We start from the raw sequence: 8,535 nt of genomic DNA on the forward strand, positions 1-8,535 counted from the left end.
GATTTAAACTGTGAGCTTAGTTACCATGGTGGGTTTTCTACCTTTTGCCTGTCAAGTAGTGATTCTCACGCCGAAATTCCTGCTCTGGAATATGCATGCCAACATCATCATATGTTTCTTTTTTTACACTCACCTAGTCACCTTCATCTGTGGACAGATCAATTGATTTTCTTATTTTATTTACTGGAAGTCAGTGTCCAAAAAAGGCTAATATCTTTTTCTTAATTTCTTTCTGAATTTTTCAGTATGCAAAAAGAGGCTACAAATAGGTCATCTGCTCAAATCCTATCAGTAAGGAAATTTCTGTCTGCTTCACAATTTGTATGTTCGTCCGAAAGCGTCATTTGACACAGCAAGCTCACTGATCTTTACCCATTTCTTCTATCTGTTGCCTCTGACACCCAGGCTCATCCATTCCTGAGCATGTATGACGACCTGAATATTGATCTTGCTGTCTACTTCAGGACCGCGGGATCTCCACTTGTCACCTTCAAGTAATGGTCCTATAACCCCACTGAAGAGTACTTACATGGTTACTGCAATTCCTTTATAATTCCAATGCTGTCGTATTCTCCTTTTCTTCCTAGAGGAGTCGCGTTGTGAGTCAGACAAATGCACAACCATGTTATTCCCCAGCGTGGAATTGATCATGCATGGGTAGTTGATCATCCATGTACCGTGATAGACTTTTTTTCCTACAGTGATAGCACTGTCAGATTACAAACACAAGTTCCTGGCAAAAAAAAAGGATTACAGACACAAGTTCTCCCGGTACTCTACTGATAAAGTGACAACCTTAATCTAAAAAGAGATAATTTGTGTTCTGGCCATAAAAAGAGGCAATTGATGATCATCTTATAACCGGCATCACTCGTGTATAAGCATGTCAGTGAGCCGCATCAACATAGAAGGTTGTGCCACTACATTTTGTTCTCACGCTTCTATTGCAGAGGCAACTGGTGGCACGGATAATCTCAAATTTGAAGAATCCATTTCCTTTACAAAACAGATCTAGGGCCTTTTCTGGACTAGTGAATTAGCATGTTAAGCAACTGTCAATGTATCCTCAGTAAAAGGGTTTGGCTTATATGACTCACAACTGATAATGGGATGCTAAAAATGGCAGTGATAATTTTACCAATTGATAATCGCCTCTCAAAGAAAAGAGGTACTGGTGATAATCATTTGTGTTCACCAACATCGTCACCTGTGGACATCCAAAGAATAATAGTAAAACCAGAGCTCTGCTCAGTTTTACTTAATCACAGTGTCTATTAGTAAAACCAGAGCTCTGCTCAGTTTTACTTAATCACAGTGTCTATCAACTGATTATTCCTTTCTTTCTTGTCCCTACCACTAGCCTAACCATTTGTGCCTGCACTCTCACTGGAAAGGTAACCGGTGTTAATCCGTTTATGTACGTTATACAAACATGTTTGGCGAAGTATCAGGTGAAAATGACTATTCGGTGAAAATCTGGAAATTTCTATCGTGAACTGTTGGATCAGGAGCGGACGTCATGGATCACAGGTGGGAGTCCTAACAATCCACTTAAACGCACATTAGCAGATAACCCCCCTCTATATTAATCTTGAGGTGAATAGGGCTCGACCCTTAGTGAGATCCTGAGATCTGTTTCTTCGATCGTCTTGAGCGCCGCCGGCGCGTAACCACTGCCCTCAGCCGGCCGCGGCTGGCCCTCCGACCGTCGGGATGGGCCTTCCATCCACCACAATTCTCCCTCTGCCAACCGCGCCTCGTGCCATGGCTGCCCTTCCATCGACAGTGATGGGGCTTTCGTCGGCTGCATGTCGCCCTCCATTGGACTTGGCTCACCCTCTTGTAGCCGGGACTCATCCTTAGGAGTACTTGTCACCGCTGCCCCTCACAATTTTGAACCCTGACGTGCCGCTGCCTCTTCATAGTCATATACAGGTAATCCAGTACATGAAACGGACAAGCATCGTAATTCACTAGATGCTTACCTAGAATGACGAGTAGGATACACTGATAAGACAGTGTTTTTGTACGCAAATTGGTTGTCACTATCTTCAGCATCATGAGAAAGCTTTGGCTGCTACAAAAGACAGACATTATTTTCACCGTTTTTGTCAAGCATAGAAATTCTTTTTTAGAAAAAAGATCACAAGCTACGCAATAGAAAGTCATAGGTCAACCAGTGTACAGAGCATGTATATTTACTATACGGAACATGGATATTTGGCGATTGTTGTTGTTCCTCGATTGATAAGAACTAATCATGCGATGTTGCATTATAGATGGAGCATGAACCTGAGTATGTCGACAATGGAGGGACCCTCCTCCGATCAATTTGGAAACTTTGGTACATGAAAAAAGAGAGCTACAAGTGGCCTATTTTATGTGAGTACCATTATCACCATAATTTCACTCAAATCTCTCTAATAATCATTGACTTATATGACTACTGGGTGTTTGTAGGTATGGCATTCGAGACTATGGAAGATGTCGAGAAGTTTTACAAGGCATATGCACACAATGTTGGGTTTTCAATCAAAATTGAACAAAAAAGGGTTGTAGATAATGTGGTGGTCTGAGGCGATTTCTTTGTGGCAAAGTTGGTTTCCGAACAAATGAGGAGGAACACAAGGACTTGAAGGGAGAGAAGCGAAGAAAACATGCAAGAAAGTTAACTAGATGTGCTTGTGAGGCCATGCATGATAACTGTCAAGCATATGCAAGATGGCAAATATTGTCTTTGGATACTTTCTTTTGTTTACCTTTAGAGAAATTCAATTTTCCCTTCTAGAGAGACACAAATAGTTATTTATCTTGTGAAAGATTTGTAAGTTTTCACTGGTTTATGCACAATGTCTGCTCTGAATTGTATCTTTTGTAATATAATCAGTATTTTTTCTTGTTGTTGTTAAGGTTGAGCACACAAGAATATCCTCGGATTTTGGTTCATCTCAGTATGTACTTGGGATTTTGGTTCATATCCAATGCGTATGTTGGTGCAGAACAACAACTTCATGTGTTGGATAAAATTTAAGAATGAATATTATAGTTCTTCCGGGAGCTGTACTGCTGTTACTTCTAGATGTGAATATCATAGTTCTTCTGAGAGATGTCTAGTTAGTCTTCTGAGAGGAATAACTTGAAGTTGTTGCCAATTTTGTAGCTTGGGTATGCCTTGAATAACGTCTTTGTTAGATGAAGCTTGTTCCACAACTAGCACAACAATGCTAGCTGCTCGTAGGTCCTTTGCAGACTGAAATCCACCCGAACAAGAGCATTCACAGATAAAAGAAGTAAAAGGAATTTCTAATGTACCTGATACTTCGCCTTCATACATGGTACTACCGTAAATAAAAGAAGTAAAAGGAATTTCGCCTTCATACAGGTCGTGCATTCACAGATATCCAACGGTGCATAGCGATCTATGCTGATGGAATTGAACTAGCGGTATTGCCAGTACCGCTCGTTGCACGACTGCCGGAATATCTGCTTGGAGGGCATTAATTATAGGGAGATCACAAGTTCCCAGCTCTCCAAACAAATCAACCCGACTCACGTGTTTTCCTTGTTTTTTTTTCTTTTATTGGAACAAGAGGAGGGTCCAAAGCGACCTAGAGAATGCATTAGAGATCAAGTGGCGGTACAATATAGATTACAACATGACCTTAAAAATACACAAATTACAATCTACTCCCTGATTTTTATGAAGAGGAACCTAGACAAAGAAATCGGAGCACACTTGGATCTAGAACACATTCCACACGGCTGCAATCTCGTCGACGTCGGGGACTGCGCCACTTGGTTCGTCGAGACCTCAGCCACTCAACTGCCCACCATCGGGCATGCCGAGAAGGAATCTGTCAAAACCGAGCTGGAGAGGTATTGCCTCCCATTTGGCATGAAAGATAGGAGTAAATAGATCGGTCGCCTGTCGACCAGAAAATTCAAGAGCAGCGTAGATGACACCGACAGTCGGCAGCCGGAGCCATTGTATCTCCGCAGCCAAAGCCCTTGATGGTGAGCACGAACCCCATTGGCAAGTATCTTCTTCTCTTCCTGCTCTCAATGTCCACCACCTCGATGACGCCCAGAGAAGAAAAGGCGGTGGATCCACCCCCAAACTCAGGGCATGAGGAGTTCTTGGCTTTGATTCCTGAAGCTGCAGCTGACACCCCGCCACCACAACCCTGGCAATCATTGCCACAGCATCTCGCACCACCTACAGGCTGTGCCCCTAGTTCGATGTTGTTTTATTTCTCTTTTGACCTGTTTGTATGAGGTTTCCTCATCACTTTGTATTGGTTCGGTTGTTTGTGCCTTTATTTACAGTGGGGGTGAAAGCTTGTTTCGAGAAATGCAATGCAAATTTGAGTTTGAGCTCGGCAACTTACATATGAGCACAACCAAAGAGTTTCTTAGGAAATGTTAGCCATGAAAGAGATCAAGCGGCAGGTGAGTACAAGAGCCGAGGTCTTGTGAGCAGCCTGCAATTACCGCACATGCTCATATCTTGTTATGGGATTGGATCCGATATCTTCAAAAAATTACAACAAATTAGATTCATTCAAGCATGTAGTCAGTCGCGGAGCTTCATGGGGGCCAACCTGAGCCATGGCCCCCCAAACTCACAAGAAAGCATGTAGTATTAGATTTTCATCTGCATGTACTTGCATTAAAGGTTAAGCCGACCGATGGGCAAGGCATGGATGGTCAATCGTGCACAAAATTAAGAACTAAGTCGCCTAGCGTGGTCTCATCAGAAAATTCAAGAGCGGCACAGATAGACAGAAGGAGAGATCGACAAGGACGATTCCTATTCCGCATGTAGGTCGCGCGGGAGAGACCCCTCCATCCCCCCCCCCCCCCCTCGCTGGCCGGCCCAACCAGCTCATGAACGGTTTTAGGAAGCTTCTAGAACCTTCCCAAAGTGGTTTTTATCTTTATTTCTTATTATTTCTCATTCTTTTCTTTTTCTTTATTCCTTTATCTTTAATTTTAGTTTATCCTTTCCTGTTTTTTTCGTTTTTCTTTCCAAATTTCATGAACATTTTCTGAAATGCGGGAACAGTTTTTTCAAATCGGTGAACATATTTTAAAATTCAGATATGTTTTAAACGGTGTAAAAAAATTGAATTAAAGATTAATTCATCGAATTTAAAAAATTACATACATTTCAAATTGCGATTTTTTTACAATTTCTGAACATTTTTTAAATCATGAACATTTTTTGATTTCACGAACAATTTTTATAATCATGAAGATTTTTTAATTCATGAACAGTTTCTGAAATTATAACCATTTTTTAAATTCATGAAAAAATTGAAATCTTGAACATGATTCAAGTTCGTAAACATTTTTTAAAATATCAATTGTTTTTTGAATTTCAGAAATATTTTTTGAAATTGTTTATTTTTCAAATTTTGGAACTTTTCAAATTTGTGAATTATTTCTAAAAAAATGTTCCATACCTAATGAGGGAACGTGGGGGAGCGCGTGCGCGCGCGGGGGGGGGGGGGGGGGGGTGGCCGAAAAACAGCCTAGTGTAGTAGCTTTGCTAGCTCTGCCTCGGACCACCACCTCGGCATGGTTAGGTGGAGTGGAGGGATCCTCCACTCTCACCTTGTGTAGTACCTTTTGTGTTGCAGTGATGTCGCTCCAAGGATGATAATGGTGTCATCTAGAATGAAGGTTATCTGGTTTCAGTCTGTGTGAAGCCTAGTGTAATATTGGGGAGCGGTACCAAATGCAATGATTACTCGAAAAACATGTCCCAGTAGCAAACTAGCAGCTGACAAAGTAGGGCAAAATTGCCAGCAAGGCTGCAACTCTGTTGGTCTGAATCTCTCTCTACTCTCTGGGTCAAGGATGGCAGATCACACAAACATAGCAAACAACTTTTTTGTTGTGCAATGGGCAATCGTATAACCAGTAAACTGAAATCGTCAAATTGCGCAATGGGCAATTGTATAGCATCTGCTTCAATCTGACATCTCCAGAGTTTCAGAACAAAAATCAGTATGACTGATGATGAACACACCTAACTCCAGCGAACATTTGCACATAACCAAATAGAAAAGGAACGCAACGAAATTTCGTGTCAGTGAGTCCAGCGAACAAAGCTGCAGCGAAGTACTAGGATGCTGCACGAGGACCCTGATTCCATTGCATTCATAATCATCGCCTTCCACTAAGCAGAGAAAACCAACCGATGAAACAAACATTCAGACCAATTCCAGAGTTTCAGAACGCAGATCAGCATGACTGATAAAGAAACACATTTAAATTCAGAGAATGTTTCTGCATACCCAAATTTTGGTGCTCATTCAGCTAAAAACTGAATTAAGCGAACGCAGCGTCACTGAATCACACAAGCAGAGTAGGATATAAAACTATAACATATCGAGAGATGCAGTTAAGATAATACCAACGCTGGTTCCATTGCATCCATACACACCGCCTTGCACTAACTACACAGACCAAACCCAATGACGGAACAACAACACACGCACTCGGACAGATGGAACAGCGGGGGAAGAGACCAGACGGAGCAGGTCAATCAGCCTCCGAATCCGTAGAGGGTGCGTCCCTGTCGCTTGAGCGCGTAGACGACGTCCATGGCGGTGACGGTCTTGCGGCGGGCGTGCTCGGTGTAGGTGACGGCGTCGCGGATGACGTTCTCAAGGAAGATCTTGAGCACGCCGCGGGTCTCCTCGTAGATGAGCCCCGAGATGCGCTTCACGCCGCCCCGCCGCGCCAGGCGCCGGATCGCCGGCTTGGTGATGCCCTGGATGTTGTCCCGCAGCACCTTCCGGTGTCGCTTGGCTCCGCCCTTGCCCAGCCCCTTCCCGCCCTTGCCGCGGCCAGACATGGCTGAAGGCTTCCTTCCTTCCTTGGAGCTGCGAGCGGGCAGATGGGATCGGATGGATGAACTGGTGGTGGCTGCGTCTGCTGGAGTGGTCTCGGGAGAAGGGGATTTAACAGGGGAGGAGGGTCGGCCTGCCGTTCGATCCGGATGGAATGGACGGTCAAGATCTCGATCCGGGAAAGAGATGGCGCGGATCGCTGACGTGGGCTCTCAAATTTCGTTCGGTGAGGCGGGCGGGAGCTCAGAAAATTTGGATTAGGGATCGTACCAAAATCGTATGCGTAAGTGTCGTACAGGCACTAATTTTGGAGAAACTGGAGCCCATTTTGCCTTCCTGTTTTATTATTTGAAACATTCAATTCATCCATCATCGGTCCTCTGTTTCTCGCAGCGTACGTGTAGTCATTCGTCCATGAGATTTTCTTTTTTACGAACAACGGTGGACGCTACATTTCATAGACCGTCCAAGCCAGGAAGTTACAATGTGAAACATGATGAGATGAACAAGACCCGCCAAAAAGAAAGAAAAAGACATAAGAGATATAGGGAAAGAGTCGCCACTTGCAATCACCGATCTCGTTGACACGGCCAACAGGAGGACTTCGGCTTTCATCTTCATCTAACCAAGAAAGCAGAGGTTTGAGCTTGGTCGTTTGGTCGCCACCCGGCAACACCCTCAAGAAGGAGGAGTGTTGATAGGGAATGAGGGGATCCAAGATGGATCACAGACTCGCTAACCCGACTTAAGATGAGAGCATCCGACTCTTCCACAAACTCAAATCAATAAGACCAATGAGCACACTTAGTAGAACGCACCTCCAACCCGCTAGTCCCCAAAATTGGAATCCTGCTCCAAGATGGAGGCCTCAAGAAGTGCATGACACATAGTGCTGCCATTGTTCGATCCAAAAACAGTCGGATCGAGGGTACCACCTGGAACATTCAAGAAGGAACATGACATTGCCCTTGACGACACCTTCAGGAAGGTTATGCCGCTAGCGAGGGTCACCATCATCGGGTCGACCAAGATCAAGCGAGGCTTTCGCGGCAACCACACTGTTTAGATCCGAGACCGGCTAGCCACCAACCCCTGCCACCATCACACCGCATTAGAGACCTTCTCCGGAGTCCCACCTCACCACATCTCCACTGCCTCGCTCGCCATACTTAGATCGTGAGATGAAGCAGGGCATTGCCAACACGCGTCCTGGCCGGCACCGCTGGAGCTAGGCGCGTCCGGCGTCGCGCCCCATGGATGAGGAATGCCAGACGTCGACACGACTAGTACACAGGTCCCAGGCCCAGAACATGCACTCCCCATGTCGTCGAGCAACCACCACCAAGCACCGCTTAGGGAAGGCCCTACCGCCATGTAGAGACGCCACACCAAGAGCAGCAGGACCATTAGACCGACGCGCGCCACCGGCCATCCTGAGACCCGCGCAGGACACCGGTTGACCAACGAGGATGCCCCGCCGCCACCTTCCCTCGGGCACACATGGCTTTGCCTATGTCCCCTTCGGCAACGGGCGAAGCAGGTAAGGGGAGGGGAGGCCTGGTGGGGCGGCTATGGTCCCCCCCCCCCCCATGTCGCGAGAGGAGACTAACTAAAGAATTTTATGCATGAGATTAATTCATTGTATGTGAGAAGAAGCACGAAGACGAACTGGATA

The 8,535-nt window shown here is 45.1% G+C and overlaps 2 pseudogenes across 1 annotated transcript; one reads left to right on the forward strand and one right to left on the reverse strand.

Annotated features, from left to right (window-relative positions):
- Positions 1–525, forward strand: part of LOC123129412 (uncharacterized) — a 38,036-nt pseudogene extending 37,511 nt beyond the window's left edge.
- Positions 526–6,366: 5,841 nt separating this feature from the next.
- Positions 6,367–8,183, reverse strand: LOC123129413 (uncharacterized; annotated as a pseudogene). Its single transcript, XR_006463673.1, has 2 exons — positions 8,002–8,183; positions 6,367–7,102 (listed from the first exon to the last, which is right to left on the reverse strand). The product of XR_006463673.1 is annotated as an uncharacterized protein (transcript).
- Positions 8,184–8,535: the final 352 nt, after the last annotated feature.

This window comes from Triticum aestivum, chromosome 6A (genome assembly GCF_018294505.1).
Source record: "Triticum aestivum cultivar Chinese Spring chromosome 6A, IWGSC CS RefSeq v2.1, whole genome shotgun sequence".
Classification (NCBI taxonomy): Eukaryota; Viridiplantae; Streptophyta; class Magnoliopsida; order Poales; family Poaceae; genus Triticum; species Triticum aestivum.